The sequence below is a fragment of the Mustela nigripes genome, chromosome 1, assembly GCF_022355385.1.
Source record: "Mustela nigripes isolate SB6536 chromosome 1, MUSNIG.SB6536, whole genome shotgun sequence".
NCBI lineage: Eukaryota > Metazoa > Chordata > Mammalia > Carnivora > Mustelidae > Mustela > Mustela nigripes.
In genome coordinates, this window is record NC_081557.1 from 54,226,169 (window position 1) to 54,249,863 (window position 23,695).

A 23,695-nucleotide genomic window follows, 5' to 3' on the forward strand; every position below is an offset into this window, starting at 1 on the left:
ATGCAATGGAATGTACTTGTTCTTGCTTTATATTACTGACCACTAAGTGGTCACACGGGAGATGACTCCTCATCTCCCCACCATAAAGAACCTTCTCCTGTTGTAATCAGTACTCTGGGATGCAAATCCCATTCTCTTAGATTCAGTTATCCAAACTGTTTCTGCCTTCTCACCTCCTATCTGTCCTTCTATTCTAGCCCCCACACCCCGAATATGGCCTCACCATGGTCACCAACGACCATCAAGATGCCAAAGCCACGAGGTACTCTCCACATCTGCATCATCAAGCTCTCAAAGACTGGGTGTAAGAGCTCGGCCCCTCCTCGGGGGCAGGATTCACATGAGTGCTCGCAGCCCTATCACAGTGGTTGGCACACAGCAGGCGGTCCAGGGATCTTTGTAGAAAGAAGAAGTGACTATGTCCCTTGAGAGAAAGTCAGGAGGGCCTGGTTTCAAATCGATCTCAGCCATTCATCATTTAAGGAATGGGTTGACTTAAATCTGTGGTTTTCAGAACTTCGAGAAAACTGTGTAGCCCCTGAAGTGTACTTTCAATAGGATCTTATGGAGAGGCAAGTGTAGGAAGCTGAGAAGATGGGGCTGCTTTGGTTGAAGCGGGCACTGAAGGCAAGTGGTGTGCCCCATGGGAGTGGGGGCCCGGGGAAGCCCTGGAGAGGCTCAAGCAGGAGGAGAAGGGGCATACTCTCATGGGTCCTGACTGCCAGCCTGCGAAGTCTGAACTGCAATCTGTAGCATTAGTTTTCATTAGTAGAAGGTGAGTTGGGAGCTCACTGTCACAGGTCACTGTGGGAACATGCCTCGGGGGAGAGGGAAGGGCAGAGCAGGAGAACACAGTGCAGGGTCGGCACAGGGTGGAGGCAGGAGGTCAGGAATTATCCCTTGTCCTCTCTGTGTCTCTGTCCCCTCCTCTGAAGTCCTTTGTTTATCAAATGCTCTTTGAGTCCTTCTCTTCCTTTATATCCATGTGTCCCTCCTGGCCAGGAGGGGAGCAGCGTGTCACTAGATGAAGAGCAGGGTTAGCAGGGAGTGGAGAGGCAGGGGCCCCCCATGCTTGGAGGGGCTCAGGCTTTTTGCTGAGTGATTCGATGACCTGAGAAGCCTGTCCATTGTCCAGGCTTTAAAGGGCCACTGCCCCTTACCATTAACCCAACTCAAGACAAAGGCCATCACCAGCTCAGACAAATAAGCTGCTTAGCCAGACCTCATGCATCATCTTGTCACCCACCCTGGGGCCCAACGGGGGAATCTTAGAAGAGCTAAGCACTGGAGTGTGACTCAGCGGTTTCCATTGAGGGGGACTGTGGCCCGGGGCTAGGGACAGCCACCACAGTGTGCACACAGCCTCCTCTTCAAGGCCGGGCGGGAGGTGGGCGGGAGGTGGAGGGGGATGGCGGGAGATCTCTGATCTGCCAGGGAGGTTCTCTGAGACCTTTGGCTTCCCGGACATTGTCCAGAAAGGGGGATCATGGCTGTTGGCGGAGGGAAGGTGGCCTTCGGGGGCGAGCTGAGCCTGGGCTGAGGAGCCAGGCACACCGGGGATACAAAGTGCCCCTTGCTATCTGTGTGACCTTGGTCAAGTTATTAGACCTTTCTGAGGCTTGGTTGGGTCACGCAATAACCAGAATACAGACAACAATAACAATAGCATCCATTTAAGTCTTTATAACAGTGCTGTACTTTGCTGTGTACCTCATAACATTATTTCACACCGAATTCTAACGATGCGTGTGAAGCAGGCATTACTATCATCCCTGTTCTATACATGAGGTAAAATGGAAACTCAGAACTTAAATCATTTGCTAAAGGTCTCAGCTAGTAGTGGCAGAGCCAAAAATCAGACCCATACTCTCAAGTCTTCTGCTCTTGAGTCCCCCAGTCACACAGACACACGGGAGGGAAAGGTGAAGCACTTAGCACAGCACCCGGCTCCCTGTAAGTGGGCAGGAATGGGGTGTGCCCTTCTGTTACCTAATCCAAAGGTGTGTCAGGCCTTCCTCAGTTCCTGAGGCTGTACCTGCCACTCTCTTTGCACGAGCTCTGGGCAGCACAGATTGCCCAGAAGGACCAACTGCCTTCAGTCCACACCGCTTGCTACATTTCCACCTCAAACCCTGGGGAAACCCAGGCTTCTCAAGAGGGCTGCTGCAGGAGATGGGGGAGGGGGAGAGGAGGAGATGGGCCCCTGCCATGCCAGCAACTTCCTGGAGGACAGGAAGAGAGCCTTGTCTTCCACTCCTGCCCCCTGCAGCAGACCTGGACGTTCCCTCTACCTGTCCCCCATGCACCTGCCACGCATGGAGAGCACAGACGATGTATGGTCCCAACTCTCTAGCACATGACCCCACGCAGAGCACACCCCTGGAAAAGTCTGCTTAATGAATGAACGAATGAGTGAGGAAATAAATGCTTCCAAACCCCACAATTAGGCTGGGAGTAACTGGTTGCAGGCAAATAACTGACGTGCAAAGCGCGAGCGTCCCAGCTCCTTACACCTTCCTCAGCTGCTGGAGCGGTGGTGACTAGGTACCACGGCCCGGCTGGCTAAATGGCCCTCATTGAATTCTCACCGTTCGGGAGTCTGGAAAGCCCAAGATCAAGTTCTGACAGGGTTCGGTGTCTGGGGAGGGCCCCCTTCCTCACTTGCACGTGGCCACCTTCTTGCTGGGTCGCATGGCAGGGAGGAAGTGGGCTATGGTGTCCCTTCTCCTTTTATGAGGACACCAGTTTCTGCTCAAAATAGGGTTCCACATTCATGACCTCAGCTGGCCTTACTCACTTTCTTAGAGGATCTGTCTCCAATACAGTCATGGCTTGGGAGAGGGGGGTCTAGGGCTTCAACAAGTGGTTTTTGTGGGGACACAATTCAGGCTGGAGCAGACCCACAGATCGTTACACTAAAGCTCACTTCTGGGCAGACCTTGAATGTGGAAACTTCCTTGGGAGTTAAGCTCTTCCTCCAGTTGCACTCAGCCGGACCCTCTCCCAGCATTAAACTTCTGCAGCCCCACACACGCTGGCACACTTGCCTCCTTGCTCCCCCAACGGATGCCTGCTTCAGCACGGGATGGTTCAGGTATGTGTCTGTCTCCCCAAAAGCCAAACAGGTGAGCAGGCTGCTTTCTTTTCTCCATGAACCCTGGCACAAAGTAAGTCTTTATAATCATCTGCTGAAACGGAAGTGGTTCTGAAGGGTAAACAAGCTTCATTTCTTCCCAGATCACTCCAAATCAGAAAGCGCTTCCACTGTTTCTCACTCTAAACTAATGAGGTTTTGTTATATTCGGAAGCCGCTGCCCCCTCTGATGCCAGGTATTCGTGGCGGGCCCTGTGTCTGGTACTGGGCATATTTCCTGTCCCCTCCAGAGCCATGTTAGTTTACTGTGGCCAGAGCTCCCTGGCTGGAGCCCAACAGTAAACAAAGAGAGCGGGAGGCTCCTGGGAGGAAGGGCTTTGGCTGTGGCTGCCATGCTGAGTCAGGCCCTCAGCCCGCCAGCAGTGGGAACAAGTCGAGGGTTGGGGGGGTGGGTATGACAGGGATCTGGGCTTTGGAGGGACCACCCCGGGACAGTGCGAGGATGGAGGAAAGGGAGAGACAGCAGGCAGAGAGGCCTGTGAGGCCACAACAGCAGTAGTCCAGGGGAGAAAACACAGAGTAGGAAATGTCTTGGCTAAGGAGAGTAGGATTTGCAAAACTAGAAAATACGTAAGTCATTTCAACTTCCTTTTTTGCTCCTTCCCAAGATGGTAGCAGACGAGTCATCACAACTTAGCCTTCCAGCAGCTAACCTCCCCACCATTTGAAAACACACCCCATTCTTGGCCAAAGATGACAAGAGGAGACCCGCAAATGCTGAACACACCCGCTAGAATCTCAGTATCTAAGACACTGTCCCATACGGCCTCCAAAACAACTGCCAGATTGCTCTCTCATCCCATTTTACAGACGGGAAGCTGGGTGAGACAGGAGAGTCTGGATGAGATCACACAGCCAGTGGGGAGAGAAACTGGCTTCCCAGCAGTGGTCTCTTCCCCCTGGAGCCTCCACTGCGGCAGCTGAGGAAAGGTCTCTGGAAGCGCCAGTACAGGTATGACCGTTGTGAGTCTGGGCAGCAGCTTCCCAGAGTTATTTATAGAAATATGATCCGTTCAGGAGAGAAGGAGTGAAGCCTAAATGAATTACCAGCCATTTAACTCTCCTTTCAACTCTGGCGGGAAGGCCAGCTGACCAGAAGGAAAAGACATCACAGCGTTTCATCGGGTCCCAGATATCAACACCCAGTTCCTGGCAGTACGGGGGATGGAAGCAATGCAGGGAGCTCCGGCAAGCAAGGCTGGGCTCTGTGTCCAAGACCCCCTGCTATGTTTGCTTAGCTGCTGCCTTGGGCTCACTCCCCACTCCTCAATCTCTGGAAAGCATGCAGGAGGGAGAGGAGGATTAAAGCTCAGGACACTCAAACAGAGCTGTTAATTGTAGCTCCTCCAAGTCTGGGTGGGCATGGAGGAATCTGCCTTCCTTCCTAAGATACCTGACCAAATCCTTTTGTCTTCCAGGAGGGGAACAGGAAACTAACATTCATCGGGTAAGAATCATCATGCTAGAAGCCTTGACAAGATTGCCTTATACATACAGCAATTTTATGAAGTACTATTCAAACCAACGCCCATTTAAAGAGGAGGAAATAGACCCAGAGAAGTTAATCAACTTGCCAGTGGCGACACAGCACAGTAAGGATCTACAGGCATCCATAATATATCTTTCCCTCCCATGGCTCTGCATTGTGCTATTTCTGTTTTGCTTTTGCCTTTGGTCCTTTTGGCCTTTTATCAAAAAGTGAAAAAAATTTTTTTTAGTTGTTTAATCTCAAAGACCTATATAAATCATGGCAGTTGAGAGGGAGAGAGAGGAGGGGAGAAAGGTGGGGGGAGGAAGGAAGCCACATGGTTTCCTAGTCTAAGCGGGGAGCCATTAACCAGTGATGGGGGATCCAGCTGAGCTCAAAGCACCCAGCTCAGACCTGATGACAGGGGCAGAGGGCAGGGGGCTCTGAGGGGAGGGTGGGAACGGATCCCTCAGAGAAGACCACACTTAGGAGAGGCAAGAAGGGTACATTTTGGAAGCAGCCAGAGATGTTTATTCTCAGAGTGCAGGGGGGGTGGGGTCACACGGGAAGCCTAGAGAGAGTACTGGGAAAAGGCATGGGGCCAGGTGTCCCACCGATGAGATTCTGGGGGCGTTCAGCGCCAATGGACATTAAAGCACTCGGAGTCACATGCAAGACAGCTGCTTTCAACCTATTACATGAGGTCAGGAGGAAGTCTCACTTTAGCACTGGTGTGTTTTTAACATTAACACTTGCAAAGTTCCCTGCTTAACAAAGAGAATCAAACCTCCTCTCCATGTCCTCAAGCAGGCATTCTTTGGCCAGACTGACAGCCACTTCCATTGTTTGTACTTCTGTGGCTACCTTCTAGATATGGCAAGTGAACTGCCACAGAAATACATGATTTTCTTATAAAGTAAATAAATTCAGGGCACCTGGGTGGCTCAGTCAGTTGAACATCTGCTTTCAGCTCAGGTCATCATGATCCTGGGTTTCTGGGATCCAGCCCTGTGTTGTCAGGCTCCCTGCTCAGCGGGGCGTCTGCGTCTCCCTCTCCCTCTGTCCCTTCCCACTCCCATCTCCACTTGTGCTCCCTTCCTCTCTCTCTCTCAAATAAATAGAGACTTAAAGATAAATAAATAAATCCACTTGGGTTTAAAAAAAAAAAGTTGATAAAAGGAGGCAGGGCAGGTAAGGAAAGAGTGGCTCACGTGGGACCACCACCATCACAGACTGTGACCGGCGTGGGCAATGCTGATGTCCTCCAGCTCTCCCACCGCCCAGCCTGGGAAGTGGAGGGACACAGGACAAGGCTTGTGCAGGGTCACACCGCAGGTCAGATGCAGAGCTGTTCTCCGCAGCCGGGTCTGCAGCTCCCAGGGATGTCAGCCCCCCTCACCAGCAGGGTGCTGTGCTGAAGGGTCACAGTGAGGCCTCTCCAGGTGAGGTGTACAGCCAGAAAACAGAGCTTATATGGAGGGGGGCAAGCCTCCCAGGTTGAACTGACCCACTGGGGGCAAATCTAGACCAGGTTCAAAGCCATGCGACAAATGGGCAGCTCAGGGCCAAGCTGCTTATCTCTCTGAGCAGGTTTCCTCCGGCGTATGGTGGTGCCTCCTGTACGCCACGTAAATCTTCCCGTGCTGTGGATCTGGCTGGGTGACAGATGTGAACGCCCTCTGGGAACGCGAGGGCTTCGCAACGTTAGTTGTATTAGTCTCGCAAACTCTCCACGGGCTCCTTCCCGGCGCCTCTTCAACAGTCTGGGACCTGAAGTGTCAGGAGATGTTCTAAGACATGGTCTGGTGTTCACAGGGCCTCACGGAGCAGGCCACTAACATTTCAGTGGGGACACAAACCAGGCTGAGTTTCCAGATGGAAAAAGCCCAGACACATGGCTAACGCGCCTTCCTCGGGGGGTGGTCTAGGAATTCCTAGATCTAATCAAGTCGTATGCCAAAAATGTTATTTTTGTACCTTTTAATGCAATGGCATTTGGGGAAATTAGTGAAAAAGGAGCTGCAAAGAGTCTACAACTGTGTCACGTGAGTGACTAATTAAAGGGCTCTGGTGCTCCCAGGACATTTGGTTACATTAATTCAAAATGTGACCTGTTTATTTTGCAAGGTCAGGAAGAAGCCTTACCTCCTAGAAAGCCAATGTGGCAATTAAATTAGAGTCACTAGAGTTTGCCTGAGGTAATGTATGAAAAAGGGCTTTGTAAACTGTATGAAAACAGAAGTCACCTCTGTGTGCCTGTCCCCACTGCCCCCAATTAGGGGGGCACAATGGCCTGCCCCCGGTGGGAAGCCACAGGTGAGGGCTTGTTGAGTTGAGGGAGGTACCTGGTAAGGTGGGAAGGGCATGAAGTCTGGGGCCACGCTTTGAATCTTGACTTTGCAGCCCTTGGATGAATCATTTCATCTCTGAGAGTCTCCACCGTTTTGTCAGGTATGTGGCTCACTGCACTGTTCCATGGCGGGGCAGAGGGGTGGTGGTGGTGGTGGTGGTGGTTTTGTGTGTGGGGAGGGCAAGAGGGCTGGCAGAAAGAAAGAAGACAGAACATGAACTTTTTTCACTTGTGTCTGTAGCCCCTACAAGCGGGTGCTCAGCAGAGAAGATAAAGCCTTGGACAAGGCCCACCTCAACGGACCTGCAGTTGAACATGGAAATCAGACCTGGATCGGAAGGTCCTCCGACTGTTTGGGGGGAGTGTGTACAGAAGACGGCGTGGCACTAAGAAAGAAGGTCCACACATCTGAGGGGCTGTCAGGAAAGTTCCTTAAGAGCTCAGAGTTGCTGAGTTCTAGGTTTTGGAAAATTGAACCCCTTGCCTCTTTTCTCCTAAATTCCCCTGCTGGGAGCCCTCCAGTCTGCTGGCCTGGACTCTTGAGTTCCCGAGTCTACAGCAGAGGGGGCTTGGCCTCTCTGAGGAGCTGTCACAGATAAACAGCAAGCTCTTATAAAGCCTTCCTGAGAGCAACTGGGACCTGCAGCCTATTTTCTAGGTGTCAAGCTCTCTACTTACCTCACTAACCACAGGCGAGTTACTGAACCTCTGAAGCCTGATACCCTCATTTAAAAAAAAGGTGCAGTTTGGGCCCACCATCCATTAACCACCATTCGGAAATTGCCAAAACTCTAAGACCAGAAGTTCTATCAAAATTCTTTTCATGGCAAAACTTGAACTGACACCAGGCTCAAAGTCTTTTTATTTATTTATTTTTAAGATCCCGTGAGTACAGCTATTCATGTTACAGTGCAGAAATATTGACGTGTTTGTTGACCGTGGACCATCTGAGCACTCTGGGAATGTTAAGAAAAATACACCACGTGAACTGTATTTTCTTCCTTAAACCTGAACACTTCTGAATTCTGAAATGCATGCTGAATCCAAGGGGTTCATTTTAGAGATTCTGATCCCATTGGTTTAAGACCTGTTTCATGGGATCTCTCTGCTTAGAATGCCCTTCCCCCCTCACCTGTCTGGATAACATCCACAGGCATTTCAAATGTCATCATGAGTGAATGAATAAAGGAACCTACCAATTTGTCTTGCTACGAGGAGATAGGTGACTTAACTTCACCACACAGGTGGTATAAATCTATTTACCAATGAGAGTATTTTAATGCAAGAGAGAGGAAAGGTGAACAGAATTGCCTGAAAACTTCACACAAACCCCAATGTCCTTAACCTCTGGGGCTGGGGAAATATCCAGACCCAAGTACCTACAGTTGACACAGGACAACTAAAATAGGTTTCAGGAAATTCTCAGTGAAAGGAGACAAAACCCTCTCAACAGCAGGAAACAGGCACAGTTTTGCCTTCTGATTTCACAAAATGACTAACAAGGACCTGGGCAGACTCCCTCAGGGGAATCTGGATAGGTCCTAAATTAAGTTGAATTTTTTTGTTTTGTTTTGTTTTGTTTTAAGAAAACACTTTTAGAAGGAGCTGGCATACATAGCAGTGTTTCCCATTTAGAAAGAAAAATAAACACTCCTCCACTGGATTAGAAGTCAAAACAAAATAATCCCAGCTGCTTAAGACCTGAGAAAGTCAATGAAACTGCCAAACAACAGTGATGTTGACCAGTGTGACTAGCTTGAAAAATGTGTAAGGCGAGGTGGAAAGGGCCCAGTGCAGGATGAGGGGTGTGGGGGAATAATAGAAAAGAAAAATAGCCATGGATAGCCCAGCGCCCAGGACTTGCCTCTCATGAAGCAGGACCAAAATTTAGTGTCTAAGTCATTTATACTTATTCATCTTTGAAATGTCCCCAGTCCTCACAAAAATACAGCTGAAAGATTCTACTCTAGGCATTAGACAGAACTGAGTTCAAATTTGATTCTATCAGTTAGAAGCTGTGTGATGAAGGGGAAGTTACTTAACCTCTCTGGTCCTCTACTGCCTCAATTTGACTTAAAACTGGCTATATCACAGGATAGATATGAAGATTCAATGAGATTCAACGAGATTCCAAAATTCAATGGAATTAAACACTTGTCACATAATAGGTACTTTATAAAATTTTGTGAAGTGAGTAATAGGAAGCTAACAACTTGCAATTCTTTTTTAAGAGATTCCTCTAAAAAATCTTTAATTTTTTTTTTTTTTTTTTTTTTTTTTTTTGTGTGTGGAATTCCTCTTCTCTTTCCCAGGCTCCTACTAAGGGGGAGACATAGAAAAACTACAGAACTACCCTTCAACCCAGCAATTGCACTACTGGGTATTTACCCTAAAGATACAAATGTAGTGATCTGAAGGGGCATGTGTACCCGAATGTTCAAAGCAGCAATGTCCACAATAGCCAAACTATGGGAAGAGCCTAGATGTCTATCAACAGAGGAATGGATACAGAAGGTGTGGTATATACAATGGAATATTATGCAGCCATCAGAAAAATCTTGCCATTTGCAATGACATGGATGGAACTAGAGGGTATTATGCTGAGGGAAATAAGTCATTCGGAGAGGGACAATTATCATATGGTCTCAGTGATTTGAGGAATTTGAGAAACAAGACAGAGGATCATAGGGGAAGGGAGAGAAAAATGAAACAAGATGAAACCAGAGAGGGAGACAAACCATAGAGACTCTTAATCTCAGGAAACACACTGAGGATTGCTGGAGGGGAGGGGGAGGGAGAAATGGGGTGACTGTGTGATGGACACTGGGGAAGGCATGTGCTATGGTGAGTGCTGTGAATTGTGTAAGACTGATGATTCACACACATGTGCCCCTGAAACAAATAATACATTATATGTTAAGAAAAAAGAAAAAAGAAAAAAGTCGACCTGGTATTGGTAAGAAAACATAACAAATGGGGGATGGTGGGAAGAAGATGTCAGGAAACTTTAGAGGGAAGCAGGCTTGGGTATGAATCTTTAACATGCCCTGGAGCTATGGGCAAGTCACTGGCCTTTGCTGGGCTTCATTTTCCTGGCAGAGACATAGGAATACATGGAAGCTCAAAAAAGTTAATGCATGTACAGAAAGGCTTACACGCAGAAGGTGCTCATTACATGTAAATTCTCCCATCCACCTCTCGCTCACTTAGGCTTTGAGAAGAAACTGACAGCTTTCTCTGAGCTATTTATTCCCTGACCCTCTTAAATATTACCCTCCAGGTTTCTCAAGTCTCTTTACTGCAGAATTTAGATTATGACAATTGACAGAAAACTTACTATTTATTCTATAAAGTTTCTCTGGGGTAGGGACAAAATACCCACTTAATCCTCAGCACTTCCTTAGCTTTTCGGCTGTAACTAGTTGATATTTTAGTGAAATCTTTCTTCACATATATCAGTGTTTTCTAGATGGTTATCCTTGGGGGCGGATTAGGACTTTGATCACATAAAGAGCTCCATTCCCTGTTTCCTTCCCTGCAGGGACAAGGAGCTGGTCTGTAATGCCCCATGTGTTCTCACTGCACTTTACTCGGAGATTTTGGCTGGACGGCTCAGAGGCGTCTCAGCCCAGGGAAGCGCAGCCCGGTTGACACAGCTGGGGGCGCCGCGCCTCTGGGGAGCCCCTGGAGAGAGCAGCCGCTGGAGCTCCTGGGGAGGCTGGCTTCCAGAGGGTCAGCCCTCCCCCGCAGGGCGCTGAGTCAGCTCCCACTAAAGGAAACCACTTCAGTTTCACCAGCCAGGAGCCTGAGGGGCTGCCTTTGTCATTTAAAGTACATTCTGAATTCAGTCTCTGAAGCCGGCCTCTGAAGGAGTTAGAGCAAGTCATCCATTTAGGGTGGTCTCTAACCATTCTTAAACTCCACAGCAACCTTGGAAGGGTTTCCCCATTTCCCAGATGGAGTGACTGATGGTCTGAGAGGTTAGGTTCTTTGCCCAAGGGTCACATGTCCAGGACCCCACAGTCCTGGCTGTCTTGGCTGCACTTTGGCCCTTACTCAGTTTGTGCTGCTTGCTCATTCATTTATTCTTTTATTAAATGGGCATGACCCAAAAAATGCCTTTAAGGCCGTGCACCAAAGTGTTAAAAATGGTTATCTCTGGGAAGATGGGATTACAAGAAAACTCTGCTTTGTACCGTTCTGTATTGCCTGAATGTTAACGAGTCTTGTTACTTTTTGTAATGGACAAAAACAATAATGATAACCCCATTAAAATAACTTTACATTTCTTTCATGAAAATAAATACAAACCTTAGAAACATATATTGGGGCCACCAGGCCCCAGAGTCCACTCACTAGTGCCGGGCCCATGCCAGTATCAGCACGCCCTTTTGCTCCAATAAGACCGCTCAGTTCGGGGTTTCGGTGAGACTCACTGGCTCTCTTGGGACCCACCAACCCCAGAGCAGCAGACCACTAAAAACCCAGACTCTCCCTTTGGGCACGGGACACATTTATAACCAACCTTTACAGTGAACTCTCGGGAAGGAATCAGAAGTGTCTCTAGGTCCCCTGGGGAGTGGGACGAGCACCGAGGAGCACAATTGAGCAGACAGCTTGTAGGCCAAAGTACCCCCATCTTCCCTGCACATCAATAATGCACGACTGCTATCAATTTGCTGTAGAACTTACAACAAAGTGGTCACTCTCGTTCAGTTATTTAGCGAAGGGAGAGATCACGGACTTCAATCTCCTGCCTTCTCTTTTACCTGCAAGGCTTATTTACCCAGATGAACCAAGAATGCCATCGTGTGTGTGTGCGTGTGCGTGTGTGTGTGTACATACACACATTTTTTTTTTCCCAAGTAAACTTGAGAAGGCCACTGGCTGCTACATCCCTGTCAGCACCCGTCGACACTGATTCAGAGTACTGCAGCGATTGTGCCATCCCTGTAAGATAGGGACCTGATGCCTTGAGAGGGACAGTCATTTGCCAAAACAAATAGCCAGTGAGTTACAGAGCTGGGCCTTGCACACAGGTTTTCTCCCTCCTGGTCCATGGTTCCTGTTCATGTGCATAATTTAAAACATGAGCAGTTACAATCTACAGAGAAGCAGTGACACCAAACCACCAAAAGGACAATGCCACTCTCAGGGAGCACAAAGTTAATAGGCCCTGGAGGATGGTTTGGCTTTTGGTCATAGAGACTGTAGGGCCTAAGTCCTGGTAGAAGAGAACCATCAAGTCCAAAGCCGTCCTGTCTGATTTTCAAAGAGGACTGAGGCTGTACATCATCCCTTCTCTTGGAGGTTTCTGGCATCCCTGCAAAGAAGTGGACTGGCCTCTGTGGAACACAGAGAAGGCAAGGACCTCGGGCCAGGTCACACAGCACCTGACCAGGTACTACAACCTGGGTCTGCTAGCTCCAGGTCAGTCTACCGCTCTTCCACCATATCCTCCCATACCTCTTCTCCTTAAGAGAGTCAGGGCCCAGCTTAGAAGAAGAGTGCTTATTATGGGCAGATCCATGCTTAAGTCCCCCTGGCTCTCTCTGCAGCCAGCATTCGGCCCTGCAGTTGCTTGGTACTCCAGGGCTCTCTGTCTCCTGGCAGTGTGAAAGTCAAGAACTTTCCGAGCCAGCGCTGGCCTCCAGGTAGTATCCTTTCTCCCAGCTTTTCTCGGGCTTAATGGGGGCACTCTCCTATGGGTTTCTTAGGCTACGTTGTGAGAGGCTCCAACCATGCAACAAGTGGTAGTGGAGCACACAGTCCTAGCATAGAGGAGGTAGCCAAGCCCTGCTACTGCCGTTTTAACCTTTCCTTTCTATTTCGGTTTGGATCTCTGCTTCTGTGTCTTTGCCTGCGTGGGTCTCCACCTGACGCTTCTGTCTCGTGTCTGTCTGTGCGTCTCTGTCCCGCAGCTCTGTCTACCCCATGTCTGTCAGGGGAGCGGGGACAGCAACACCCTAATCCCCCCACCCCACCTGGTTTGCACACCCCAGCGGCGCATCGGGACAGGAGCGGGACTGCCTGAGCCACGGAACTGCGCCAGGCCCCCGACAACCCCAAGCCCCCCATGCACCAGGCCCCCCCGCCCCTGCAAGCGGCCAGAGCAGGCAGATTAATCAGCATCGTCAACGAAAGGAACACACACACGTGCGCGCGCGCGCGCACACACACACACACACACACACATACGTACGCACACAACACCCACAGAAGTTAGGAAGAGAGAGGGACTTACCGTTCGCCGCGACCCCCAGGCTGGCGGAGCCACTTTTAACTAAGAATGAATTAGGGACAAACTCTTCCTCAGAGTCTGAGTCCGGGGTTGGCTGGGCCACACCGCTGCCTAGCAACCGCCTCTGGCTCTCATTGGCCGGAGGGGAGGGGGGCGGGGAGGGGGACTGTTCAATAGGGGTTGATGAAGCAGATGAACAATGCAGGGGAGCACCTGCGAACCACAAAGACAAACACAGACAGAAAAAATAATGAAAATTGGTTTTGAGGCACACGGGGAAGGGGAGGGAGCAAAATAAAACACGCATCAACGGGGAAGGGGGCTCCCCAAACTGGGCGATCTACTGCACACGTGGTCTGGGGGCGGGGCTGATCGCCTCCGCAAAGGTAGCGGGAGCCAACTCTTTCTGAAGAGCCGGGCCTCGGGGCAGAAGTCTGCAGGGCCTGTAAAGACCTTACCCCTCGGAAACTCACGGGAAGCCCTTCCTGCTTTGCCTGTTCTCCGAGAGAGGCCGGAAAACCTGGGGTCTGGTTCTGGCGGGCCGCCCTATCTATGGAATAGCGGCCCTGCTCCGAGCCTCAGTGGCCTCCCTGGTAAAATGAACAGCCGCATGGATGATCGCGGAGCGCCTGCAAGCCGGCCATTCTGTGGTGTCACTGAAGTGAAATGATGTTCTTATTAGTGAGAATTTTAATCGGACATGCCTGGAAAAGGCTCCGGGACTCACAAAAGATAGAGCCAGAGAGAATGATCCAGGGCCCCCTTCCATCCCTCGCATTCTAGGATTTGAACACACTAATGTTTGACTTTCCTCAGATTTGAACATTTTAAGATTTTTAAATCCTGCCACTCTGCAAACTCCCTGAGAGCAAGAGCATTAGCCGTGTTTTCCATATCTGTATCCCCAGTGGCCAGCCTAGTGCCCAGCAAGCAGTAGGCATTAACGAACTATTTGCTGAAGGGGAGTTGCAGGTATCTAACACATTAGGCTCCTCCAGTTCTAATCATCTCGGATAAAACAATTCTATAATTTTAGGACATGAATATTCTGTAGGTTCCAAGATACACGAAGTCAGTATGTTTTGACACCAAGTTTCTACCATATCAGGGTTCTGAGTCTAAAACCTCAGTCTAAAAAGCACACTCCCAACTCTTCAGAAGGAGAAGGTGATGGCCTGGGACAAGGCCTGTGAGATCAGACAATCTGCAGTTCGATGTGTGGCTGGCGTTCAGACATGTGCAGTATATCGTCCGCAGGAGAGGGAACATAAGCACAGACATATACAAGTATACAGTACAAGACAATGCATTTGCTTGACAGCACGGGCTGCTTCTTTCCTTCCACCTTGACTGATAGACTGAAAATATAATCAGATTTGTCCAGCTTTTCACGGAGACCGAACCTTAGGAAACATAATGCAACTTGGACACATCATCATACAATTCGGCAGAGCTTTAAGGGAGAGGTGGCACGGGAAACTGCTGATTTGGGGTGGGGGAGGAGAAAGCCCTTTGTGGTCAATCTACCAAGAGGTACTCTCTCAGCTCACAACCACCAAGTCCTGCATGATCCTGTAGGTTTCAAGATGCTGATGTCAACCCCTGCGCCTCACCACGTGTGATGACATTTTATCCAGATGCTGCATATGCCATCTGGTTCATAGTAGAAATTTAGTAAGAGGACTTGAGATGGCAGGGATCAATGATTATAGTACAGTCTCTGCATGGCTCTATGTTCTGGTTTCTTTACCTACAAATCGGGGTTAGGATTCTCTTCAAAATCATCTCAACCAAGGGTTCCCAAATCACCTTGTGAGAACCTTCCCTGACACCACTTACTACACAGCACTCTAAGGGGATCAATCCTTTCTCTAGCCTTGACTGTACTTCTGCCATCACATTTGCCATACTGTCTTTGCAGTTATCTGTATTTATGTCTCCCACATAAAAGGATATGGCATACTTTTGGGGCACAGCACATTCTTGGAGTGGGTTTTAGAGTTCAACAGAATTGGGGTTTGCATCATGACCTAGTCCCCTTTTAGCTGTATGATCTTGGGAAAATGACTTCTGGTGCCTTGTTTGTATGAGAGGCGCCCCTCCCCTTTGACAGAGTTGTTGTGAGGACCAAAGATACTGTATCTGTGCACATGGTATGTATGAGCAAGTATGGTCAGTGCTCACCAAATGTTCATTAAATTGAATGAAACCACACCCCCACTCCCCCCACCGGAAGAGCCTCATTCATGATTCTGCTTCCCTTGCAGTCCCAGTTTGGAAAGATTTTGTCCACCAGGCTGCATTTATTAAGCAAATACACATTTATTTCCTCTTCTTTTATTAGTCAAAGACATCTTATAATCTCTAATCAGAGCTTCTGATGAGTTGGAGATAACCAGTACCATACCATGCTGAGTTGTGAGAATTTCAGACACAAGTTAAGAAACACGATATGTTGTTCTAGGGTGCTAGTTACAGTCTCTTCCTGAGCAAATCTGTCGAGCTTTATGAAATAAATAGTTCCAGAACTAAGTAAATTATTCTATCACACACTTCAGGGGCCTGAGGCTGGGAACAGCACAGAGCTCTGGCCTCATGCCTATGTCTTCTGCCTTCATCCCCTCTCCAGGCCTCACTCACCTCAGGTCTCGGGCTGGCTCTGAATAGTCACAGCCTGACATTCCAAGCACCTAACAAAGGTTCAGGCCCTCAGTAGGTGCACAAGAACTCATGATGTTTCTGTGAGGTACAGATACTGTTGGAAACGTGTTAATTTCCTTCCTCTTATTCATTAGCTGCTTTTAATTTACATGGCCCCAAAGTAGGGTGCACCACCCCCTGGGCACAAGAAAATATGCAAAATATTTATTTTTCAATCTCACTCTTTGTTAATATCTTTTTTGTATATACTTTATAATGCATATAATCTACTAGTGCTTGGAACACATGTAGTAAAATGCATTGCTGTACAAATTTGGCACCTATAGAAGCAAGGCAAGGTGGTATTAAGAGTATGGGCCCTGGAGCCAGATCCTACATTTGAATTCCAGTTACACTACTTGCTAGCTCAGTAGTTGTGACCGTGGGCAAGTTACTTCACCCTTTGTGCCTCAATTTCCTCATCTATATAATAGAAATTAAAGGATAAAATAAAAAACTCATCTATTTCACAGGATTGCTTTGAGGATTAAAGGAATTCAAACAAATAATATGTTGAGAACAGCGTGGCAGCCAAGAAACACCTAATAAACATTAGATGCACTACGCACAAGTATGTCTAGATGGTGTAAGGAGCACTAAGCTAATTTTATCTTTCCTTTTTTTATAAAAGCCAAGCATGCTTGCAAACACTGCTTCATTCCACAAATACTTCCTAGATACCCACTGACTGGGCTGGAAGGTGAGGGGGATACAGACTGTAAGAGACAGGGTCGAGAAGGAGCCGGGGGGAGGGGAGGGAGTCACATGGAGTTCTAAGCCAGGCAGGTGGGATCTGTCAGAGCAGAAGACAGCCCAGGGCATGACTGGGAGATAAGATCTCATCTAGAGGAAAGGTGAAATGCTTTCTGGAGTCAGGAGCATCCCAGTGGGAGGAGATGGAGGGATGAGGGTGTGACACCATGGCAGAGAGAAGAATACTCTGGCCTTGGGCTCTCATTCTTCATCTGGCTTCCAGCAAGCTGCCCATCCCCTCTGGCTTCTTAAATCTCATGAGCTACCACTAACTTCTCACCAAGTCCGCTGAGGCTCTTTTTCTCCCTTTCCTCTTCTCTCTTCCCCATCACTACCACCCCATGTGTCTCACTAGCTCCCATTCCTCCCAAGGGCCCAACCTCACATCACCTTCCCTGGGAAGGCTTTTCTGATGCCTCAAGCCTCGGTTTGGCGCCCCCGCTGCATGCTCGCACAGCGCCCTGTACCTTCCCTGTGGCAATACTTCCCGTCCTGCAGGGTTTACTTCCTGTGACTGCCCACTGGCCTGCCTGGCTGGCCCCGTCCCATGCTCCCCAGTGTCTAGCAGTGTCTGACTCGTAGAAAACACCAGTAACAACTTGTTACATGAAGAGGCGATGGGAGGAAGGTAGGAGGGAAGGGGAGTACATTGATGATGGCACAAAGGGTCTCTATAAAGACCACAGTGAGAGAGAAGTCTCTGAACAGTAGGTTTAGGCCTTGAACAAAGAAAAGGAGGTCAGACCTTAAGTGGGATTCGTGGAAGTTTTGAAAGCAGGGAGGTGACAAGATAAGGGCGGTGCTTTAGAAGGATCGGCTCTTTAAACTTACAGCATCTGCTCAGCCACTTAGATCTCCTTTCCCAATGGTTCAGCTCAGCCAGGACATTGGAAGTCCACATGATGCCTTCAGTTGGGGGGGCAGATGTAAGTTTACGGAGGCAAATAAGGGTGCCTGATGCCAAAGGACTATGGGATTGCAGTCAGAGTTGCCCTCTCATGTATCCTGGTCATCAGCTCAAGGGAACCTGGTATTGTATAATTTTCCACAGTGTCCACGGTAAAATGAGATGGGATGATTGGCACGAACCTCCCTACACCTCACTCCAATAACGAAGGGGGCCGGTGAAGGGTAGAGGAGAGCCACCCATGTCTCCTGAGAGAAGGTCTCCGGGAGCCTACTTCGAGCTTATAGTAGATAAGGATGGAGAAAGAAAGCCACAGAATGAGAGTCCAGACACCCATATGGTTGGGGTTGGGGTGACGTGGGGCCAGGAACAAACATTTGCAGAGCTCCTTTTGGAATCCAGGAACTGGGCCAAGTGCTTTATGAGATCTTTTCCTTACACCAAACCTCTCAGTGGGATAATCATCTCTATTTTCAAGGCTGTGCCCACTGGGTGTCATGAATGAAATTTATCAGGCCCGGTTTGAGGGAGGGACAAGGAAGCTCTTACCTATCAACTGGAACACATCTAAAGCAAAAAGACCATAGGCTTCCTGTTGTGTAAGCCGCAGGTCAGAGTCCAATTTCCCATGGGCTATGTGACCTTGGGTAACTCACATTACTTCCCTTAGTCTCTGTCTTCTCCTTTGAAAACTGGAGTGTGGAATACACACTGCCGAGAGATGGATGCTATGCTTGAAGGGAGCCCAGCAGTCTAAGGGAAAGGGCTCAGCCAACAGAGAATTTCTCTGCCATCCCGCCAGCTGTGGTCTTTCCTAGTAAGAACAGGGTGGTTTTGGAGAAGAAATGATGACAGATCTGCAAGCCTGCCAATGACACCTTTATCAATGCGGATTACTTGTCGATGTCATAAAAAGAGGAAAGTGTTAAGGAGGCAGCTGTGATATATGAAAAGAACATACAACAAGGGAATTCTGAGATCTGTGGGGAGAACTATTTCAGTTACTCACATCTTCATGTGAATCGATGGTAGCCTGCCCTAGCATTTGAAATGTAACCTATAACTAGGATAAGACAGTTCTCAGAAGAGCCTTCTAGGGTTCTGGATTCCAAGAGTGTTTTTGGAGTACGCCATGAGACTGAGGTGTGAAGGGCCAGCTGACGAGACAAATTTCTTACTCTATCAAGGAAATAAAGACCATGAACAACAGGTACTTTTTTTACACTTTTCTCATCAGTCTCGAGAAATCCATCTAAATACCCAAACAGAACCTTATTAATCTACACTAAACTGCACGTAGGGTACAATAGGGAAAAATCACAGCCTACGGATACAGTGGGGAAGCGTGAGTCCCATGAGAAAAGCCAGTGCACTGACCATGTGCTGCACAGAGAGCATTTCCTTCCCTAGGTGGTTTCCTGGATTCCTGGAAGGGTCTCCTAATAACGTTTTAACTGGCAGCCCTGAATTTTAGAAGCCTGTATGTAAAACATCTAGCATAGTGCCCAGTATACAGCAATTAATGAATGACACCTAAAGAAAAGGAAAACAGACCTTTAGACCTACACAGGTACCTCCTCTTGTGGAATCCTGAGCTGATGGATTCATCCCTCCCATGAAGGCTCCTTCCTAGAAATACTCTAGTCCTTCCACTTAAAACTAAATGTAGGAGCACCTGAGTGGCTCAGATGGTTGAGCATCTGCCTTTGGCTCAGGTCATGATCTCTAGGTCCTGGGATAGAGCCCAATGTTGGGCTCCCAGCTCTGCCGGGAGACTGCTTCTCCCTCTCCCTCTGCCTCTCCCCTGCTTGTGCTCTCTCTCTTTCTCTCTGTCTCCACCTCTATAACTCTCTCAAATGAATAAATAAAATCTTTAAAAAAAAATCAAATGCATTCCTTCTCTCTTCATGTGTTAACCTCACACCTATGTGCTCTTAACATGGCAGCCAGTTGCTTCACTGAATAAGTAAAGTCCTTCTCAGCTCTGAGCAGAGGATGGAAAACTAGGATCTCCTTCTGATAGAAGGTCTGGAGCTGCTGGAGGGCCAGCAACTTCACTGTGGGCCGGCAGGCTGCTCACGTCTGTGTCCTGGCCTAGATCAGAGTCTCAGCTCAGAAAGATTAGCATAACTGGTTTCCTAGTTGTTCCAAATGGACTTAAGCCCACTGCTGTGAAGGATTTCAAAGTGCTAGAAATCTGAATAAAGCTGTTTGTTAGTGACAGCCCCAGTTTGCATCTGTTATCCTGCATGAATTACCTTTACTCTGAAAACATACTGACTTGGACAGTTAATGAGATGGCCACCCTGTTTCAGGGCAGTATTGATTCAGTTCCACACCATGGGCTCCTGTCTGCTGCATAGACTAAGGGCCAAAAGATCTGGGTACAGGTCAATAATGCATCATGGGACCATGACCAAGTCCTCTGATGGCTCTGGCCTTACCGTCCCCATTGGGGACTTAGACTAGAACACTCTAAGGTTCTTGTAGGAATAACAGTAGTGCACATTTCCAGGGGTTATTCTGGGGAGTAGAAGAGACTATAAACATAGCGCAGGATAAAGATTTCAGTTACAGCGCTGTTAGGTTCTTCAGCACTGTGAATGCTCATAAAATGGTTACAGAATGAATGAATTTGTTTGAATGGATTGGAAAAAGGACTGGTTGAAAAAAAAACCCTTCAGCAGGGGTTATCAATGATATTGGCAGTTTTTCATTTTTCAATATGAATTTTATATCTTCAAATTTTTGTACAATGAGCACATATCGCTCTTCTTAACACTTCTAAAATAATTTTTAAGACTTCAGGAGAAAATGAAACAAACGTCAAAATATCAGGCACCTAGTAGGTGCTAAGATAGATGTTGGTTTTAAGTACAAACAAGATTTTATGCCCTGATATTGGTAGCATAATTTGATACAGACTGATTTTTAAAATGTGAAAACCTTTTACCTGTGCAATTATACCTCTAAAAATTTACCCAAGAACATAATCATAAGTTTTCCAAAGAATTACTTATAAGAATATTCATCAAAAAATTATTTGTCGGGGCGCCTCGGTGGCTCGGTGGGTTGGGGCCTCTGCTTTCGGCTCGGGTCATGGTCCTGGGGTCCTGGGGTCGAGCCCCGCATCGGGCTCTCTGCTCAGCGGGGAGCCTGCTTCCTCCTCTCTCTCTGTCTGCCTCTCTTGTGGCCTCTGTCTGTCAGATAAATAGATAAATCTTTGAAAAAAAAATATTATTTGTCATAGTAAAAAGTAATTTTTTTTTAAAAGTTAAAAAGGAAAAAAAAATCTATAATGGTAAAAGTGCCTAAGGCACAGTAGTATAACATCAATATGCAGACATTATCAGCCACGTTTGTAAAGAATGTTTAGGGACATGTGAAATCAGATATTAAAAAAAACTATGATGCAAAACTGTCTAAAAAGGAATTCTACCATGTGTTGAAATGTGTGTGTATGTGTGCCATTTGTACAAAAATGTTGTCACCTGTCACCTCAAGGCAGTAGAATTATGAATGCATTTTATTTTTTCTTGATACTTTTCTATACTTGCTGATTTTTTCAAGGACCAAATGTGATAATAAGATTGAAAACAAAACAAAAGAAAATAGTAGTTTTAAAGAGGAGAAAACACACACACAGGAAGGTAGCAAAGACAACAGCTTCTGCTTTGGGTCCCTCGTGGGATGAGCGAGGCAGAGTTGTAGTCTGCTGGGCTCAAACTTGCTTTCTTCTCCAGCCTGTTAAATCTAGTGGGTCTTATCACCGCCCCCCCAACCCTGGCCGGCTGGGCAGCTCCCACTAAGTCAACTCTCCACTCTTCTCCTCAACAGTGGTTATTTTCAGAAGCAGGTCTGGGGCCATCTGTCTCTGTGACTTATGCTGGGAAAATGGTCTCTGGAAACCAGGACGCAGTAAATTTCTCAGGCTCAGCTCATTTGATCTCCAACCCTCCTCCTCATAGGGTTCTCAGGGCCATTTTTTGTTTTTAAAGCATTCACCAGGAAAGGAGCTCTGCTTTCACCTGTTCTCGTGGGGAGGCCCAGTATCCTGGAACACCTCCACCTCAACACCCAGAGCCTTGGTCTCCCCGGTCAGCACTCAGGGGTGGACAGCCAGCTCAGCTGCTTGTTTGATATAGGTGTATTAAATGAGGACATTCGCTATTTGGGGGGAATAATCACAGCTTTATTGAGCTATAGTTCACACACCCATACAAGTCACCCATTTAAAGTGTACCATTCCATGACTTTTAGGATATTCACAAATAGTACAACCATCACCACAATTTTATTTTTATTTATTTATTTATTTATTTAATTTTTAGCCACAGTCAATTTTAGAATACTTTCATAAACCCTCTAACAATTCTCATACTTACCAGCTGTCATGCGGCACTTCTGTCCAACCCCCTGGAGTCCCGGGCAATCACAGAAATCTACTTTCGGTCTTTGTGGATTTACCTATTCCGAACATTTCATATAAATGGATTCCTACGACATGTGTTCTTTCTGTGGCCAGCTTCTTTCACTTAATATAGTATTTTCAAGGCTCATCCAGGTTGTAATATGGATCAGAATTTCATCTAATTTTACTGCTGGGTCACCCTGCGTTGTAGGGACAGGCTACATTTTGTTCATCCACTCATCAGGTGATGGAATCTTGGGTTGTTTCTACTTTCTGGCTAATTCTGAAGGAGCTGGTACAAACACTTGAGTACAAGTTTCTGTGTGCATCTGCACTTTCAATTCTCTTGGATGGATACCTAGGAGTTGAGATGCTGGGTCGAAGAAACTCTGTTCAACCTTTTGAAGAGCTGCTGGACTGTTTCTAAGTGGCTATACCCTTTTACATTCCCACCCCCAGTGTTTGAGAGTTTCAGTTCCTATACACCTTTGCCATCAATTTTTATTTTTTTAATTTATGTATTTATTATTAAGATTATTTATGTATTTATTTATTTATTTGACAGAGAGATGGAGAGAGAGAGCTCAAGAAGGCACAGCGGCAGGCAGAGGGAGAGGGAGAGGCAGGTTTCCTGCTGGACGCGGGGCTTGATCCCAGCACCCTGGGATCATGACCTGAGCCGAAGGCAGACACTCAACCGACTGAGCCACCCAGGCACCCCTGGCAACACTTTTTATTATCCGACTTTTGGAATAGAGCCATTCTAGTGGGTATGAAGTGGCATCTCATATGATTTGCGTTTCCTGACGGCTTTGACGTTGAGCATCCTCTCATGTACTTACTGACCATTTGTGTATCTTCTTTGAGAAATGCCTATTCAGATGCTCACTTTAAAACTGAGTTATGTGTCTTCTTCTTATTTTGTGGTAGGAGTTGATTCTTTCATCAAATATTTATTTGGTGCCTACCCTGGGCCAGGCACTGTTCTAAGCTTGTCGGCATGGAAGACAAAGTCTTGCCCTCAGAAATCTTTCAGCAGAAGAGAAACATCAACAAAGAAGCAAATAATCATACAGAACAAGAGTGAATGGGGATAAATGCTATTAAAAAAAAGTCAAGTGCAATGAGAGGTTTGGAGGGATGGGACGGGTATACTATTTTAAGCAGGATATTCAGGGAAGGCATCTCTGAGGAGGTGATATTTAAGCAGAGACAGGAGACAAGTGAAGGAAGGAGCCACACAAACATCTGGGGGAAGAGCTTTCCAGGCAGAGGACCTTGCAACCAAGGGGCAGCCAGGACACCAGCACAGGTCATCTCATCTCATCCCTGTCCCATCTGAAAGCAGAGAGTAAAGCTGAAAGGGCATAAAGAAGCAATTACCCTTCATTTCTACAGAAAAGTTCTTGAGCCTTCCCAGACCCCAAAACCACCTCTTTTAGGCTTTCTGATACCTTAGGATGTGTCTTGCTAATGGCTGCACAAAATAAACCGAGAGGAAGCCCAGACGCTCACAGACACAGTTCAAAGTTCTGGTGGCTTGATGCGGAGATGCTTAGCTCCCAGGGAAGGAGCTTGGCAGCCGCCCTCGCTGCTCAGGGTGCGCGCTGCCTGGATAATGGTCTCGCTGCAAAGCAAACCCTGAACCCTGTTTGGCTTTCAGCCTTTTTTGGTAAAAGTGAAAGTCCTGTTTGTATTTCTTTCAGTGAAC

At 47.5% G+C, this 23,695-nt stretch overlaps 1 protein-coding gene and 1 long non-coding RNA gene across 2 annotated transcripts in view; one reads left to right on the forward strand and one right to left on the reverse strand.

Annotated features, from left to right (window-relative positions):
* The window catches only part of TENM4 (teneurin transmembrane protein 4), a 376,128-nt gene that overhangs the window by 268,287 nt on the left and 84,146 nt on the right, over positions 1 to 23,695 (reverse strand). The gene's annotated exons all lie outside the window — the stretch shown is intronic.
* Positions 2,896 to 8,176, forward strand: LOC132024791 (uncharacterized). The gene is made up of 4 exons (XR_009406309.1): positions 2,896 to 3,094; positions 3,965 to 4,106; positions 4,573 to 4,746; positions 7,214 to 8,176. It is a non-coding gene; the product is annotated as an uncharacterized LOC132024791 (long non-coding RNA).